Here is a 19,743-nt window from a genome sequence, read left to right as displayed (position 1 = left end):
TAAGCCTTAAGGTGATGACTTATACTAAGGTTTTGTAGTTACTTGTTACACAGCACTATTTAGCCATAAACAGCTGATACATCTGGCTTCATCTATTTTAGAGAAAGTGGTTGGCCATATGTGTAGCCTTCTGGATTCAAATCTTTGTTCTTCATTTGACTAACTGTATGACTTTGACCTCTGACTGTGGCATGTGTAAAATGGAAAGAAATTCTTTGTGACTAACTCACAAAGTTGCTAGAGTGAAATAAAATATTTATAAATGTTGTAATTCTAATGTACAATGCAAATTTAGGTTACTGTAAAGTTCTCTTAGTCAGATCAAGTGGTTCATGCCTGTAATGCCACTTACTTAGGAGGCTGAGGCAGGAAGATTGCAAGTTCAAGGTCAATCTGGGTAACTTAGCAAGATCCTGTTTTAAATTAAGAAGTTAAAAGAGGTAAGAGATATAGCTCACTGATAGAAGGCCTTTGAGTTGAGTCCCCAGCACTACAAAATAAACAAGCAAATATAGCAGCACAACTCATAATAGCTAAAGCTTAGAAGTGGCCTATGTATCCATCAACAGATGAATGGATAAAGAAAATGTGGTAGGGCCGGGGATTTAGCTCAGTGGTTTCGCCTCCACCTGCTGCACAAGCGCAAGGAGCCCAGTTGGATCCCCGATAACAAAAAAAAAAAAAAAAGAAAAGAAAAAAGAAAATGTGGTACAGTGGTACCTTGGTTCATGAACTTAATTCATTCCATTTTGGGGAATATGGGGAAGATGGCTGTTTGTGAATGATGCAGAGTTCCTGAATGGAAGCATAATTTTGCCAAATGTTTCTGTTTGCAAACCAAATTGTGGAGTACTACATAATGGAGTATGACTCTGCCATAAAGAAGGATACATTTGAGGGCCAGGGATTTAGCTCAGTGGTTTCGCTGCCTGCTGTGCAAGTGTGAGGACCCGAGTTTGATCCCCGGTACCAAAAAAAAAAAAGAAGGATACATTTGAGTCATTTGTAGGACAATGGATCAATGGATGCAACTTGAGACCATAATGTTAAGTGAAATAAATCAGACACAAAATCATCTCACAATTTTTCTTGTACAAGAAGCCCAAGTTATAAATTATTTTAAAAAAAACAAAATAAAAGATAGGCAGTAGGAAATAGGAAGACAGATCTTTTGTGAATAGAAGGGAATCCAGAGATGGAGAGAGAAAGAAGGGTTGGCAAAAGAGAGGAGAAAAAATAATGAAGCTACGTTAAGTACATTACCTGTCCTCTAAGTTGAATGTAAATATGTGCTGCAAACATGTAGTAATAAAATTTTTTTTAAAAACCAAACAAAATAAAGAACAGAAACCCAAGCCTTCAACACTCTCTGCTTTACAGTAGTTTCTAGAATGCACTTCATCTGTCAGCTACCCAATAAAACATATAAACAAAAAGTATATCCCACCATGTTAATCTAGGCACAGTTTGATGCCCTGTGAAAAATTCGTAGTGAATATGAAAATGGCTGAAGAAGAAATGTTGTTTAGTTTTTGTCAGATGGCTAGAAGAAGGAGGCCTGAGAGCAGAACAACTTTTGACTTATTTGAGAACACATTTTAGTTCAAGAATGCAAAATATAAATTTCAGTCTTTAGGTATAGCAGATGTGAAACAAGAGTACTCTGGAAAAAAAATTGCTGCTCTAATTCAGTAATGGCATGAGCAAAGGGATAATTAATTATGAATCAGCTTTATTTAAATTCATTTGCACCTTTGTTTCAGCGTGTATGATTGTGAAATATCGGAAAGAATTTCCCAAAGTAAATCTATCAGCATTCAGAATTACCATATTTGCAGCTATTGAGATTAAAGTTGACTGTTGATATCATTAATCTTATTATTGGAATAACCAATCATGACTCTTTTACTTTTATCTTTTGTCAAAGGAAAGATGTTTGGCTGGTATGGCTGTAAATTGCATTCTTTTTTGGTACCAGGGATCGAACTCAGGTCCTTATGCTTGTAGGGCAGGCAGTGGAATCATTGAGCTAAATCCCCAGCCCCATAAATTACATTCTTTGTGTAGACCATGTTGAAAATTATGACTATTTCTATTTTTAAAATAACGGTTCTTTTTATAATGATGATATGTAATCATTACAAAATTTGCAACAAGAAAAAAGTGGACAAAATATAATCCAGAAATCTTCATCCAGAAACACTCACTGTAACTTTTAAAGATAAAATTTCAGATGTCAGCCTGTGCATACATAGTAAGATAATGTAAACATAGGAATACTTTAAGAACAACTGGCACATATGATGCCAGGTCATTCAATTAACATTTTAAAATTTAATTTTACTTGAATCAAGGATACAAAAGAAGCTGAGTTTAATTTAAATGAATTCCAGATAACAGTCTTGCTGCAAGATAAGTTGTTTCTAAAGGATCCCTCTAAAATATAAGATTCAATGATTATGAAAAACTTGAAGTTTAAGTCATTATTTATGTAGCTAAAATTTTGCCCATGTTTGTATGTAATTCTTACTATGAAAGATAAAGAGAGATGGTGTAGGCTTTATAAAAAATTTTACACTCTCATCCTTTCACTTTGTTAGTTATAATATTATTCTGGCATTTGTAAGTCTTCTACCATGCCATGATGCTCTTGGGTAAGAATTCCTGAAATGGCTTAGAGTTAATTCTGTCAGAAATCCAACAAACTAATGAAAATACAAACTGCAGAAAGTCCTTAGGTATCAAAAGGGAAACTCAAACCCAGAAAGTCCTTAGGTAGAAAAGGGGAACTCAAATCCATTCTTAATAGTGGAAATGCAAGGTATTACTCTACCAAGTTTCTGTTTCACTTATCGGATTGTCAAAGAGCTGAAACTTTGACCACATCTTTTAATGGTAATGCTAGGAAACAAGACTTACCATATATTCCTGGGAAAAGTGCAATTAGCTCATTATTATTGAGTAATTTAATAGTATCTACCAGAACTATAAATATATTTAGCTTTTGACCCAGCAATTTCTCTTTGGTGTGTTTATCATCTTGTATATATCTACACATGTACAAAATGACATGTGTACAAAGTGAGTCATTTCAGCACTGCTTATAAAAGCCTAACTTAGAAACAACATAGGTGTTCATCTATAGGGGACTGGTTGAATAAATTATGAAATATTAATACAATGTAATAATTTGCAGCTTAGGGGAGCAGAGGGAAATGTGAGGAAGAGAGAATGGAAAGCTCTCTGTGTTGATGTAAAAAGACCTTTAAGATATATTGATCAATAAAGGAAGGGAGAAGGGATGAACAAGACATAAGATATGTTATATGCATGTAACAACTCCCCATGATGAATGTAACCATTATGTACTGTAAACATGTCCTAATAATAAAAGCAATGAAAAAAATTCTTTATCTAGAAAGTGATTAATAAAGGGAATCAATAAAATGTTTGTGTTTGCATAAAGAAGCATACTCATGAAATTAATAAATGTGTTTGCCCAGTGTGGGAGGGAGCGGGACTGAAAGACTTCTTGTGTGCTGGTCACTGTGTCTCTTCAAATTGTTCAGTGGTCATTTTTTTGTTAAAAAAAGAAAGTTAAAACATTAAATGGATTCAGTTATCAAGAGCACTCCTTTGTCTCAAGCTTCCCCCTTCATAATTTTCAAAATTTGGTTCACTGTTTGGTTAGCTGAATTTTGTCATCCAGTTAATGTTAAAGGAGGATTCATGAATATTCTATTTCCTAAATTTCATAATTTATGAATTTTCCTAAAATTCATAATTTCATAAATGAGAATATCTACCACAATTTTGGATGTGACTCCTCCCTCAAAAATTCTTTAAAATTGTTTGGTTCTACTTCTTTCTACCTCAGAATTTTGTTAGCATTTTCCCACTATTTTCTAGAATGGGATCCCAGCATTTTTAACACAAAGTGGAGTTTTTTTTCTCTCTACTTATTTTGTTGATTTCTTTTAAGGAAGAGAAGTTCACGAGAAATGGCTTGTACTCTCTAATCACACCTGATAGGTTGGATTTCTTTTTAGATTATTTTTGAGCAGTGTACTGATTTGCTGGTGTTAATTTCATCTCCAATTTTCCACTAGAAAATATACTAAAGGAGATATTTTAACTCTTTAAAGTTTTAATTCATACTCCTCCCTATGAAATTATTTACAATTGTTTTTAATGAGTACATTAATGAAATATAAGAGCAGCCTAAAGTTTTGTACCTGTTTCCATAGCATGTACCTTGACAGTGATGTTAATATTCTTAGCTTTTTTCTGAATCTTTTGGATTAAGAGTGGTCTGTAATAGGAAGGTAAGCTACTTAATATCTTACTGATTGTGATGTAGACTTTATAGTAAGAGTATTACTGGTTATAAGTTAGCCAACAACTTATAAACAACTTCCACAAATCTTTTGGCAGTTTCCTGAGAATTGACATTTCGTTCACATTTGTAATCCCTGACCCATTTAAAGAGTGAGGTGTGATGTGACATTCAAAATGAGTCTTAACCAACTGTATTAGTCAAACACTAACACATAAGCATCAAGTATATCAAGAAATGGAATCCCAGAATGTAAGCTTATAATAAAGCATTGTGTAGTTGACTGCTATGATTAATTAGTATGTGACTGTTGAGATTGTGATTTGATTGGCAAGTCAAATATTTTTAAGTGTTTCAGAGAAGAAGAGCTCTATGAATCAAATGGTTTTAGAGTTTAAATGAATTAGGTGAATAATTTAATACACAAACTTAATATTGCCCAATCTTTACCCATATCCACTGCTTTAGTCTGTATCTCTGTACATTTGCATTACTTAATTCCATAAGTGAGATCATGCAATATTTTGTTTCTGTTTCTGGTTTATTTCACTTAGTGTAATGTCTTCTAGGTATTGTAGTCAGGATTTTTGCTAAATGAGTTGATTATAGCTCTACTTGTCGCAGGGAGGGGAGAAGATGAACTGTGAGGCAATGGACATGTTGATTCATTTTACTATAGTAACCATGTGAGTATGTATGTATCTCACAGTATCACGTTGTATGCCTTAAAAAAATACAGTGAACTTCATTTTAAAAGTATGCTACCTAAAATGAACATGATATATGTTTACTTTATTGTTGTTAGGAGTTTACCTTTACATGGAAATACATGACATTTTCGTTAGAATTTTAGTATATGTGCTGCCGAAGCAAGCACTTCATTAGAATTTTATATAGAAGCAAATATATTAAACAAGGGAAATGGTTGCCTTCCCCTTTTATAACCCAGATGTCAGCAAAAGCACAGTACCATCCAGTCATAGGAAGCACAGTGAACTTGAGGTTGAATGTAATAGGATTTTTTATTAAATTGCAAGAATGTCAAAACTGTAACACATTCATCATCCATTTATTCTTAGGAAGCATGGATATGGCAATACCTTTAATTTTCAGCCACTCAAATTTTGTGCAACTGTATTATGCCTGGTGAGATTCTTCCAAAAAATGTATCCATTTCAACTTGGGAGAATTTAAGAACTGACAACTTCCCACCTCTTTTCTATTTGTCATCTGCACAATCTCTTAGAAACCTCAACACTTAGGGAATGTGTTGCTTAGAAAATAGTTGCAAATGTGGAGAAGAAAAGGCAAGAGAGAAGTAAAGTTTTAATAGAATACATCAAGATCAAGGTCACGATCTGAAGCTGGGTAATGTGTTTCTAGCATGTCCTAAATTGAGAGTGAACATGTGTCTTCACTAGTTTTCCTTTTTTATCATAGACTGGTATGTAAAAATATGACAAATAGAAATTCTATAGAATGGTTAAAGCCAGAGTTTTTATGTAAGTCGGTCTTAATCTCTGAAAAGTGAAATTCAAGTGGCAAGTGACACCAATACAGGCATGTTATTGAAGTACATTTTGTGTTCACCCACTTTGTTCATTGTATACATTCCTACTGCCCTTTTTGTGAAAACTGGTTAATCATTAAGCATGTCAGAGTGCATGAACCACCCCAAATCCTGAGATAAATAGCTTCTTGATATCTTTTTGTACACACTGATAGGAATTAGTGTTATTTTTGTTTGATTATGTGAAAGTGTTCAATTTTATACTTTAAAAAACCCAATTTTTTATAAATGTCTATACTAATTTTGATGTTTGAAATGCCTTAACATTCCCTGGGACAAGTAATGTTTTGTAATTATGGAGCTTAATGCTCGCATATAACTGTGTGTTTATAATGACAGAGCAAAGTGAAGATTTCAGACAATTAACTTGGCAGTTAGGCCACCAGTTCGGCTGGCTGCTGTGTTTACAGGCAAAGCAAGCCGGATGTTGAGACATCTACACACATGTTAAGTACATAATGGTCTGGATTGCCTTCTATTCTCAGCACCAGTCATTTGCTGGTATAAGTTGGGTATTTAAGGGCAAGCATTAACTCTCATGGGTCACCAGGGAACCATTTAATAAGTAACTAGAGGCCTGGAGATGATCATGTATTCCTCTAAAGGCCCTGGTTTTGTTACTGGTGGAGTTCGCAAAAGGTCACAGTGTGGTTTCAAATATTTAATGTCCTTTCCTAAGTAAGTGACCCCCGGTCCAGTACAGAAGCTGGCTGACTAGTTATTTGTTGGCGGCCAGTACATAGTAAGATAATCAAGTTCATAATATGTATATTCTGCCAAGAAAAAGTTGGTCAACAAATGTAATAGAAGTTCAGAGAAGCCAGAATAAATCTGCATTGTGATAAAACAACTTCATTAGTTAAGAGTCTGTATGTATACATAAGGGTTTTAACTGCATGAATACCTTTGTGAATTTTTGTGACTTTTAATTTGGACATAATTTCAAACTTACAGAACATTAATAAGACAAAAGCAAAAATAGCTCACATTCTTCATGTAAATTCACTGATTGTTTCTAATTTCTCCCATCTGCTTTATCTAACAGGCTATTAATCTACATAGTTTTTTTCCTGAACCATTTGAAGGTAAACTGCACACATGATATCCCTTAACTTCTGAATAATTCAATGTATATATTCTAAGGACAAGGAATTTTTTTTTACATAGCCACAATGCCTAAGTATCAAAATGAGGAAATTTAATAAGAATTAACATACTATTATCTAATTGTATGTATTTAATAAATGATATTCTATAGACAGAACCAAGAAAATGAAAGTGAATTATTACAGTCCAGAAACCCTGTTAATTACTTGCATTGGAAGTCGGCTATGCTCACCACTATACCACCAAGGCAATTACTTGCATTGGAACAATTTTTAGGGCTCAATATTCCACCTCTTTACTATGTTGGGTTTCTCATTTGGTATGTAGAATTTAGTATAAATATAATTAAGATACAATAAAACCCTGACATGGTACATCTAATGAGAACTGGTGACACACTTTACACAGGTCAGTGTAGTAGTGTGAAATAAAGATAAGACATTTTATTCAGATTTTCATTTTTTAAAAAATGTCACCTGTTTACTCAGACTTTCTAATGGCGTACTTCTACATTTCCCTGAGAATAAGACCTAGCTGGAAAATAATCAGGCTTGAAAACTAGGGATGAAAAATGCCAGCCCCAATCAGCCTCTCCTTGCCTTACCTGCCTTACAGAGTAGACACCAAGCAAGAGACTAGTGATGGCAGCTGAGGCAAGGAGAGGCTGATTGGGGCTGGCATTTTTCATCTCTAGTTTTCAAGCCTGATTATTTTCCAGCTAGGTCTTATTTTTGGGGAGAAAGTATATTGTATCAATAATTTGGATAGTTAAATCCCTCTTCCTGAAGATGTGAGGCGGATGCCTATCCAGTAGGATTATGTGTTGTGAGGTATCCCGTGTTCATATTTTACAGAAGAGTTGGTGCTTTAAGAGATACTGTTAGATCAGCTGGAGCTCTGTTGCCCACAAAGCCACCTCAAAAGCCATTCACAGAGGGAACCATGCACTACTAAGTGGGGGTTTAAGGTGAATACTAATATATTAGCATAAAGGCAGGTGAGCTAGTAGCATCACTTACCTGAGAGGACCGGATAGAAGTGTGGCAGAAGAGTCTCCCTGGCCTCACTGCCTGAGCGTCTTGGCTTCAGAGCAACTATGACAGCACTGAAAGTCCTGAAAAAGTCCTCACTGGTGTGAGGGTACAGAACAGGCATCCTGCCTAAGCCAGTAATGGAGGCATCACTGCACTTAAGTCGTGTATAAGAAGTAAATGTCACCTAAGTGGCACAAGCGTAAATAGTCACAGACTCAGGAGATGGAGATAGTATGTTGGAGACAAATAGAGAAGACTCAAAAGGAATTGGAACTATAGTAGGGAGGGAAAGAAGAGAATATTCTAAGTAATTTCATAGATAAAAATATATAGCTGCAGGGGCCAGAGATCTAGCTCAGTGGTTCTGCCACTTGCCTCGCAAGCGCAAGGACCCAAGTTCGATCCCTGGTAGCCCCCCCCCAATATATATATATATATATATATATAGCTGCAGAGAAGCAGATAGCTGCTGAGTGGTGATCATATATGATGGAGGTGTCTAACATGGGTTTAGGCAGTCTCCAATTTGTTGCCATTTTTCATGAAAATAAGAATCACACTAAGGACAAGTTCTCTAAAATCCGCTTAGTGGAACAGGCTGCCCCTAATGGGTAGATGACTTTATCCATTTATATGTAATGCTGCTAAGTCATTTGTTCATGCACTATACATCTTACCATAATGAAATCCAGCCTGAGAATTTCTGCATTTGCATAAAGAATTTATGACGTGTAATGGTCTATAATTAAAGGCTGACAACGAACATCTAGAAGAAAGAGGACTGCTAACTTGACATATATTTTGTGGAAGAGGATGTAGGAAAAGTGGTATGGTCATTGGTGTTGCCCATGGGAGTGTAAATCATTGTGATTCACATGGAAGGCAAATTGGTGATATCTATCACATTTACAAATATGCTCTTTGCTCTGGAAGGGCAGCTTCTGTAATTTATCCTACAAACTCACTTTTATACAGTACAGTAAAAACAGAACATTGAAACCCAAACTAAATATTTGAAAATGGGACCTGGTCAAATAAACCCTAGTAGATCCAGCCATGGAATACTATGCAGCTGGAAAAGAAAAAAGACAATAAAGTGGAGGAAAATGAGGAGGAGGACAAAGAAGAGGATGAGGAGGAGAAGGAGGGATATACTGTATGTGCTGATTTGGAGATGTCTTCCAGGGGAAAGGCAAGAATAATCTCTTTTGCATGAATTTGCCTTAAAGGACCTAGAAGATATAAAAAAAAGAATAAAAGTGTTTTGTGGTGGGTGGAAACTGACAGATGGAGACAGGAGTGGGTGTGAGTTTTCACTGAGTAAACCTTTATACTTTAAAAATTTGAAACTGTGCTCATGTACTAGTTAATGAAAAAAAAAAAGATGGAAAATAAGACCATTATGTTCTTACAGGAATGTAAAGGATTGCTAATTTTCCACTCCAACATCTGTTCTCCTAGTGGTTTAAATTTTAAACTGGAACATTGTCCTCTAGACTTAAAATAGTAATTTCATAGCTTCCCTTGCAGCTAAGTATATATCTGAGGCCAGTGATATGCAATGAGAAGTGTCCTGCACTGCATCTTAGTATTTTTAAATGGATCTTTTAGCCACAAGGGCCTTTTGGCCTTGCTTTCTTCTTCCTGAATATGGATTTGGTGTTCAGAGAGTCAGCAGACATCTTGGGCATTGAGAGGACCTTGATATTGGAAGCCATGGGCCAAGAGGGCAGAATAGAAAAAATATTAACCTAATAGAAAAATACTAACCATAGTGTCAGATCTGCTGACACTATGGCACCAACCTACCATTTCCTAGTTTCTCTTCCATGAAAGAGAAACAGCTCCTCTCTTTTATGCACCATTCTTATTTTCATGCTTATGATGTTGAACAGACGCTGGAATCTAATCTGGTATTGATCCCTAATTTAAATCATGTTTTCCATTAAGATCTTTTCTTTTGTAAACTTTTCTGGGCACTTACTTAGCTTCTTCCCTTTTTTCTTCAAATCTTTGTGTTGATGTGATTATGGCTTGTGATATATATTTCTGGACAATAATGAGATATGACTTTTATCTGTCATTGTGTTTCGTAGTTCAGAGTGCCCTTGTTGAAAAAATTCCCATAAATGCATCCTGTCATTTTTCTTTTTTAAGATAGATGTACAGCTAAATTTTTAACATTTTATAAGCAGTTAAAATAACCATAATACTTATGTCAAGATAAATGTTCAGATTCTCAATCATGAAATTAAAGATGTAGGAATTACACTGATTGGGGAAAGGTACATGTCATTTTTCTTATCATACTTAAAATTCAGGAAAAATGAAAAAAAGATAATGAGTAACAGGAAAAAGAAGATGGAATATATGAAATTCACTTTTTTTTTTGGAAATTCACTTTTTAAATAAAATATCAGTTGGGGTGGTGATGGAGAGGACTGTTGTATTTTCATCTATGACATCTATTAATGTGACCATAACAAATAATAATGTCTACTAAGCAACATTAACCTGTTTTTCTCAAAAAGATTTGGTAGTAAAAAGATGTGTCATTTTTGGCTGGAGATGTAGCTCAGTGGCACTGCGCCTGCCTGGCAAGCACAAGGTCCCAAGTTGGATCCCTGGTACCAAAAAAAAAATGTGTCATTTTCTCACTGCTGGAAGATTTGTGCTTTCTCACATTGGCGGAGGAAAGGAATTCTGTCAATGGTCACACAAATACTTTTATCTGTCTTACCTTATACGTCTGACTAAATCAACTTTACTCATTGAAAAACAATGTATAATCCTACAAAGCAATAGATTGAGGGAGCAAAACAAATATGACTGGTGTTTCATAACATCAAATTTCTCTTCAGCCTGAGATGACTTCTTTAGGGTCTTTTGTACTGATTCTAATTTACATACCCAATTTAGCATCTTCTTTCTCTGCTTTAAGTAAGAATCATATTCTTAAACAATTTTTACATAATTATTCTACATTATGGAGATGGGCTTTCCCACATGAGTGGAAATTTTTTTAGGAAAGCAAAGGAAAAACCATTTCAAAAGAAAATATGGTATGTCCTCAACTTACAAAGGAATTCCATTCCAGAACATTCTTAAATCAGATTCCTTTGTAAGTCTGACAAAGTGAGTTTTGTACACTTTTGACACAAATATACAATGTAAAGTATAAAGCACACACACAAATACTGTACATAAACTGTTTTTACTTTTACAGTTACCTTAAAGTGGTAGTGTAGTACAGTACAACTATAAATAAACTAGTTTTCTTTTGCAGTTGCCTTAAAATGGTAAGGTAGACATGTGAGCTACTTCTGCAATTTATTTGCACCCAGGAATATTTGCAATGCTCGGTTTGTTCCTATCTGTGAAACTTCACAACTCAAATGTTCATAAATCAGGGATTTTACTGTAGTATTTTTACAGAGTTAAAAGATACAAAAATGATTTGTCTTTATGTTATTCAAGATGAAGTTCGGCTATGGACTGAATGTTTCTATGTCTCTAATTCAGTCATTGAAACAAATCTCCAAGGCAAAGGTATTTTGAATTGAGGGCCTTTTGGGCTCCACCTTTGTGAATGGAATGAGTGCCTTTAGAAAGGAGGCTCTAGACAGTTCCTACACCCCTGCCACATGAAGACATGGCAAAAGACAACCTTCTAGGAATCAGAACGCGGCCCTTACCAGATACCACATCTACCTGGTGCTTTGATTTTGGACTGTCCAAGTTCCAGGAAGAAAGAAATAACTTCCTGTTGCTTATAAGCTGTCCAGTGTACTCCATTTTTCTGTTAGCAACCCGCACAGGCAGAGATCATCTATTTTGTGCTAGACTCATGGAGCTGGAGACGATAGTTGGTCCCTGATGTCACACAGCCTTGTAAACTAGCCTTATAATGAATAAGTACTGCTAATGAAAGCTGATCTAGGAGCCACGGAAGGGGGAGTAGGCTAGCCTGGGAGAGTTTGTTACAGAGGAACCAGATCCACACTGGTTCCAGAGCGTGAAGAGCCAGGAGGAAGTAGGATCTGAGTTCTAGTAAAGTGAGAAGGCGCCTGGTGCTCTTAATATAAAAGTCCTACAGAGCTTCGCAGTGTGAGGAAGTATCTTTCTCTCAGCTGTAGCTTTATAGTGTGAGGCCAATGAACTGGGAACCCAGAGAAGAAGAGGAAGGGACAGGTGAGGTAAGAGGAGAGGAACATGGGCAAGACCATTTGAAGGCCTGAAGGATTATCTTCTCTCGCTTCTGGTCTATGGGAAGCCATTGAAAGGCTTGGAAGCAACAGTACTGGGAGAAATGAGTCACAATAGTCAGAGTGGATGCTGGAAACTAGAAGAGAGAATAAAGAATGGGAGTTGAACTGGGAGAACTGAGAAAGAGGTGGTGGCAGAGATGATAAACAAAAACAAAAACCCAACATATTTGAGGAAAATAAAATTAATAGGAATGGATTGTGGGTTGGATAAGTATATTTTGGTCATTATAACAGTGATCAGAAAGTAATATTTCTCAACCTTTTATTTTGAAATAATTTTAAATTTATATATAAAGTGCAAAAATAAGAGTGTGACTGCATTATCTTTATCCAGTTCACCCTAATGTTACCATCTTACATGATCACAGTACAGTTTTAAAAACCAAGAAATTAGCATTGGTACAATACTATGAGCTAAAATCTAGACCTAACTAAACATTATCCCTTTGTTAAGCTGGTTTATTTTTGTTCCAGAATCCAATCCAGTATTCCACCTTAGATTTAGCTGTCACATTTCTTAACCTCTTGAAACCTATGACAATTCCTTAGTCTTTCCCTATCCTTCATGTATTAGTCAGTTATTTTGAAGAATTCTCTCAAATTGTCTAATGTTTTCTCTTGAATAGATTGAGGTTCTGCAATTTTGGGAAAGACAGTAGAAAATGCTTTGCCCTTCTCATTGCATTATATCAGAGAGAAAAATGATATTTTGAGGTATCATTTGGCAGTTGGCTCTTTGATTTGCCTCTAACTCAAGCTTTGCATCATTATTGAGTAAGCATTTGGTAACTTGGAATTTTAGCTGCTCATTCTCTGTTTTGCTCATAAGTACATAAAATAAGGAAGGAAACATGGAATTATTTCTACCATTTAGTTTGATGTTTTTTCCTACGTATGTAGAAAGTGAAAATTAAAGTTCTACATCTGAATATTGCCGGTGTTCTTATAAACTGGATTAGAAAGAAGGGTGAAGCAGTTGAACTGCAGTGGAGTTAGGGAGTGAATTATCTTCCTTCAAAAGGCCTAAGAGTTGCCTGCAAGCTTCCACTTGGTCAGAACCTTTGTTGATTTTTGGAGAAAAATCTTCTCTGTTGCAGACTGTTGGAGGATGTGATAAGCAGGAAAAAGCAGTGGCAATGGGATTCTCTTTACCTGTGTCCTGGAAGAGCTTTCGCTCATAACTCTTGTGCTAGAGTAGAGAGCAGATGTATAGGGTGAACAATCTCATTGTTTGGATTTTTTCCAATATTAGAGCATGTGAAAAATTGTCACGAAACCAAATGTTCTAATCACCAAAGACCATATTTTTTCTTACTCCTTTTTCCTGTCTTCTCTTCCTTTTTCCACTCTCCCTTTCCTTCTCCTTATTGCCTCAGAAAGCCAGTGCTCCATCAGAGCAAGTTAGATATTTGACAGTGATCCCAGCAGCTAGTCCCTCAGCTAATCCACTGTTCTTCACATGTGAAGAACTGAATGATAGTCTATATTTTCCACATATAATTGCAAATTGTATTAAATGAGGGAACAGCTTTTAATTTTATGATGATATGGTAAGTAGTACATAAAGTTGTCCAAGCATAAAAAGAGTGCTAAATGGACAAACAGGCACACACATACAACACACACACACACTGGGATTCACTAGCTGGACATCAGCATTACATTTTGGAATATCATTAAAGTTTTCCTTTATGTGCCTATGTAATTATTAATACAGTCCACTTTATTTGCCAAAAGTGGGTAATGGAGATAGAGATATAGATATATCATACATGTAGCTCATACTTGCTTTTAATAATAAAAATATTTCCATTGAGAATGAATGTGATATAATATTATCATTTTTAAACACTGAAAAATTTGGCTATTGTTACAAACTTTGCAGTGGACCTTCTTGTGTATTTATTTTGCATTCAGCCCAGAAATTTCACTTTAGTCAACCAATGCTGGGGATTAAGCCCAGGACTTTTGCACTGAGTTACATCCTCTGTCATTTTTATTTTATATTTTGAGAGAGGGCCAGGGTCTTACTAAGCCGCTGAATTGCCCAGGCTGGGCTGAGACTCGTGACCCTCCTGCTTTAGCTCCCTCCTGCTTTAGCTCCCTTTACAGGCATGTGTCACCTTGCCTGTTTCAGTTGGAAATTATTAAATCAACTATATATATATTTGATTGCATATCATGAAATTGACTTCCAAAATAAGACTGCTCCCATTTCAAATTCTACCATTAATGTTTGAAAGTATCAGTTTCCAGGCAAAATAAGAAAATTTTGATGATACACAAATATATTATTGTTGCCTCAATCGTAATTCTTGGATTATTTTGAAGCTGAACCTCCTTGCATAAATTATTCTTCCTTTTATTCTGTTAATTTTTGGAGACTTGGTAATTATACTTTCCTTTTTTTAAAAATTAGGTTATAAGTCTTATTCCTAACTTTATTAAAAACATAATATGGAGATCTTTGTACTTCTCATATTTCATATGTAAAACAAAACAAACAGTTGTGATTACTCTATTAGGTAATGCCCTAAGCATTTACACATAATAATTTATTTAATGCTCATAAAATGTGTAAGATTGGTAAGCATGGTAGCACAGGCCTGTAATCCAGCTACTTGAGCCAAAAGCAGAAGAATAAGTTCGGGGCCAGCCTGGGCAATTTAGCAAGACCCTGTCTCAAAATAAGAAACAAAAAGAGCTGGGAATGTAATTCAGTGACAAAGTGCCCCTGGGTTTAATCACCATTACCTGCCTTTCCCTACACACAAAAAAATTGGAGAAGTTTTCTCCTGTGTGCTGATACATGAGAGCAATTGAAAGTATTTCCTAGGGCTGGGGATTCAGCTCAGTGGCGCCGCACCTGCCTGGCAAGCACAAGATCCTGAGTTTGATCCCTAATACCAAAAAAAAGAGAAAGCATTGCCGAAGTTCATGTAGCTGTTTTGAGGAGAAACTGTAATTTGAAGCCTGGAAGTTGGCTTTAGAATTTATGTACTTACTGCTGGATTTTATTACTGCTTACAAAAATCTTTATTCTAAAACATCAGTACCTTCTCAGAGAATTTTCATTGCAAATATCTTCTCTCTGAGAAGATTTTCTTTCAGTTTTATTTATGCTATCTTTTAGCATGCAGAAGTAGGTTCACACTAATATGGTCAAGGTTTTAGGTCTTTTCCTTCCTACTTATTTTGTTAATATACTTAATAAATTTACTTTTACTCTTACACCAAAAAGATAAGCTCCAGTATTTCTTGCACAAATCTCAAATTATGTTTTTCACATTCAGAGTATGAAATTATATAGAATTGATTTCTATGTTTGGTGTGAAATAGGAACTTTATTATTACCTACTTGATTATAGAAAATGTATCACTTCAGGAATATTTATTAACTTTGTTAAGGCTTTAAGTTTCATATTTTATTTACTTCTAGGTGCTTTTAAAATTTTATTACAGAGAATGAAATCACTTTGTTTATTACCTTTCTAAATGGGTTATAAGTTGGTTTACCTAGTATGCAGAAATGCTATTGGATCTTAGAATATTGATCTCTTCACTAGTAACCTTGATCAACTAGCTTTTTTTTTTTTCTTTTTCTTTTTCTTTTGGTACTGGGAATTGGACTCTGGTCCTTGAGCTTGCACAGCAGGCGGCGAAACCACTGAGCTAAATCCCTGGCCCCGATCAACTAACTTTTATAAGTTAATAGTTTTTCCTGAAGATTATCTTGGACTATATATAGAAAAGTGACCTATTTATAGTCTATATATGATCATATTCTTTTTCAAACCTTTTTACCATTTAATTTTTCTCTCATCATCTTGAATCATGGTCTCTGGTGTTACACAAAATAAAGGCGACTACTTGGACCTGTGTGTTTTCCTTGATTTTAGAGGAAATGCTTCCTATGTTTTAATATTAAGCATGATAATCTATGTTAGATTTTTAGAAGACTTTACTAAACAAGCTAAGGAAGTTCTCTTTTATGATTTGGTCAGGGCTTTAGAAAAATCTTATATGAATGTTAAGCTTTATCAAGTGATTCTTCCAAATATTTTGAAATAAACTTTTTTTAATCTCTCATATGTTAGGATAAATGCCACTTGCTCCTTTCTGCAATTTGCTTGCTAAGACTTTATTTTGCTTTTATTTTCAGAGGTGAGACAGTTCCCAGATTATTCTTTCTTACATTTTCCTTGTTTAATATTCCTTAGCTTCTTAATATAAACTGGAGAGAAATTATCTTCTTTCTATATTATTTAATGTTTTGTTACTTTTCAGTTCTCAAATATTTACCTTTAGTCTTTGTCTTTTTAAAAAATTAATACATGTGGTAATTTTAATCTGGTAACGTGCTGCTTATTACATTTAAACAAACATGATCCAAACACTCACAGTAAGAGATATCTTCAACTCCAGACCCCCTGTGAGAGGAAAAGCTATCATCATGTGTTACAACATGAAAATTGGAATACTGAATCCATAAAGCTGAGATTTTTGCTCATGTCCTACGCTTTCTATTTATTAACATTTAGTCTGGGAACCAACCTTAATGGTTATCAACCCCCATCTCTTTAATCTATATTAGGCATCATAACTTTTTTGTTTTTGTTTTGTTTTCTGAGCAGGGTCTCACTATGGAGTCCAGGCTGGCCTTTAAACTTTTGTTCTTCTCGTTTTAGCCTTGGGAGTGCCAGGATCACAGGCATACACTACAGTGCCTGGAAGTAACATTTCTTCTTATGTGCATCAAAACTTATGCTGAACAATGAGCTCTGGGTTGGAAAAAAAGATTTATTTTTTTCACCTATCTATAAGTCTTTATCCATAAGTTAGACAAAAAAGACACAGGTGCTACCCCTGTCTTATTTATTATACATATCAAGAAATGGGTTCTTTCTCAGTATTATAAAAATAGTCACATACTTTTTTTCTTAAAGTTAGATACTGTCTTTTTTTTGTGTGTGTGTGTGTGCCAGGGATTGAACTCGGGACCTTACGCTTGCGAGGCAGGCGCCGGAACTGTCTTATTTTTTAACCTATAAATTAAATAAATAACTTAGAGCTGGCTCTTCCATATACATGGTGAAGATGGGGTTATGAAATTTTTATTTTAAAACCAGAGGGAACAAAATCCAAGCTGTTTTTGGCATAAATCTCAAGTATATTCTTAATGGAACTGGCTGGAGTGGCCAAGAGAATCACTATAGGTTTCAGGCTTAAAATAAACCCAGGATTCTACCTAATTCAACAATATGACTCCATCCTTAATACAGAAGGAAGCCTTTCTCTCAAATATAACTAGACAAGAAAATTTAATCTGAGAATCTTTCCAACTCATATATGCCATTACATAGCCAGAGCTAAGATTAACTTTAGCAAGCAGTTGGAATTCCCAAGCAAACTGAAACAAGGTATGGTTAACCTGGAAAAACAAAGGGTGATATTTTACAGCATCTACTTCTGGAGCAAAGTTTCCTCTTTTTGCTTTGCAATGAATGATTCTATTAATAACTAGATTTAAAAATTAATATTGAACACACTTAGATGAAAAGTTAATGCTTTTAAATGAACAAAGACATGAAGAATAAATACAGTTTACTTACAACATGAGTAAAGAGACATGGCATTTTTGCCTGTGTTGGATTTTTGAACTTCTTCTTTTTTCCTGCTTACATTTAATACATATTTTAGAGTGAAAGTTTCCAACACTCATTTATCTTAATATTACTCTTATTTTCTCTAGCTTGTACATTTAGGGAGGCTGTATTTGGGAATGTTTTTCTGTTCTTCTTGGCATTTACTTATGTTTTTATACTTGTTAATGTGAATATTGTGCTGTTTGGAACTTTAGCCATTGTATGTATTGTGTGTGTCCACATCCGTGCTTGAACTCAATACATGGTTTGTTTCTACAGTTCTATCTCTCTGTGGATACTGATGGTAGATAGCAGACTTTCAAATAAAGGAGGCATTCACATACTTGTTGGATTGCTCTAGATAGTTCCAACATTACATGTAAGAGTCTGCATGTGTTTCCATCTAATTGAATAACACATATTGAAAGAACAGTGTATACCAGGCAATATGTTTTGCTCCAGAGTCGCATACAGGGATAAAGACTTCCTGAAAGAGAGAGGAAGATGGCATGTCAATAATAATCACATCATTTTTTCCTTTTCTCATATTTTTTCCTTTCCCTTCTTTTCTTTCCCTTACCCCTTCCAGTTCCCCTTCCCTTTTAGACTTTTTCTTCCTATATCACACTATCTATTACACATTTTGGTCCTTATTTACACTTTCAGTTTCTCACACCAGAGAAACTATTTGGAATTTACACCTGTGTGTCCTATTTATTTCATTTAAGAGTATGGTGATTGATATTCCAGTATCCTAAGTAATCTGTAGAGGGAACACAGAGAAGGACGCAATTTGTTTGGCTTGGATTTGGGAATAACTATAGGAGCAGAGATGAGGAAGAAAGGGTTTAGACCTTGAAGGGAAGTATATTTTAGGTAGAAGGAGGCAAAAGCACTGAATTGTGAAGGCCCTTTGTGTCTTTGGAGAATGAAGAAAAATATAGAGTATGTGGTGAGCATTGGGGAAAGGCTGGACTGGAATGGTTTATCAGTCATGTTTTTCATATAAATTAATCTGGAAGTAGCATGGAAGATCATCTACAATCTGGAGAACTAAGAGCTCTATAGAGTTGAGAGTGCAATTCAGAATCTGTTAGGAGTAATAGGAACATGGGCAAGACTCAACAACGAGCAAGAATTGATGACATATTTAATGTAGGAAATAAGGAAGATGAATAACAAAGACAATTTGGAATGGTCTAGTTTGTGTAACTAGATGGAAGGTGATTCCTTAATGGAATAGGGAATTAGGATGGATAAATTGTTTGTTTTTACAATGATTTCCAGTATGGTGATGAAAAGATGATAGTGAATTTGCTTTTGAAAATACTGTGTTTGAGGAACATGCAGAAAGAATTTAGGTGGGAAAGTCAATCTCCATGGGGGAAATGAGTTTGGAGTGCTGAAGAGGGTGAGAAGTAGACACCACCAGGTATCACCAGGACATGGGTGATGAATGAAGACAGGAAGAGAGTGGATTAACCGGACAAAGATGCACAGACTGATAAACAGAAACTTGTAAGAGATATGATGGGAGGACTCATCCTCTGGATCAGTGTTGTACAGGGAGAGACCTTGGACAAGAGTTTCTCGAAAAATTGAGGGACAAGTGTTCATAAATGGAATAGACCATGATGGGTTATAGATAGGAATTGTTTAATAACTGCCCTGTCTTCTTTGCCCATCTATTGGTACAACACTGAAGCAAGTTCCATAGTCTTACAGGATTCAGTTTTTGTTGCCCATACCAAGTAACTTGATAATTTTCACATTTTTATTGCTT

General features: G+C 35.2%; 1 protein-coding gene and 1 non-coding gene across 5 annotated transcripts in view; one reads left to right on the top strand and one right to left on the bottom strand.

Annotated features, from left to right (window-relative positions):
* Positions 1 to 19,743, top strand: part of Plcb1 (phospholipase C beta 1) — a 794,669-nt gene that overhangs the window by 41,888 nt on the left and 733,038 nt on the right. The gene's annotated exons all lie outside the window — the stretch shown is intronic.
* Positions 17,051 to 17,177, bottom strand: LOC147824655 (small nucleolar RNA SNORA40). The gene has a single exon (XR_015442094.1). It is a non-coding gene; the product is annotated as a small nucleolar RNA SNORA40 (small nucleolar RNA).

The sequence above is a fragment of the Heterocephalus glaber genome, unplaced genomic scaffold, assembly GCF_053883595.1.
Source record: "Heterocephalus glaber isolate CG9 unplaced genomic scaffold, H.glaber_assembly_v1.0 deba00001532, whole genome shotgun sequence".
In the NCBI taxonomy this organism is placed as follows: Eukaryota; Metazoa; Chordata; class Mammalia; order Rodentia; family Bathyergidae; genus Heterocephalus; species Heterocephalus glaber.
The sequence above is the reverse complement of the archived record's forward strand: the minus strand, read 5'-3'. Positions and strand labels throughout refer to the sequence as shown.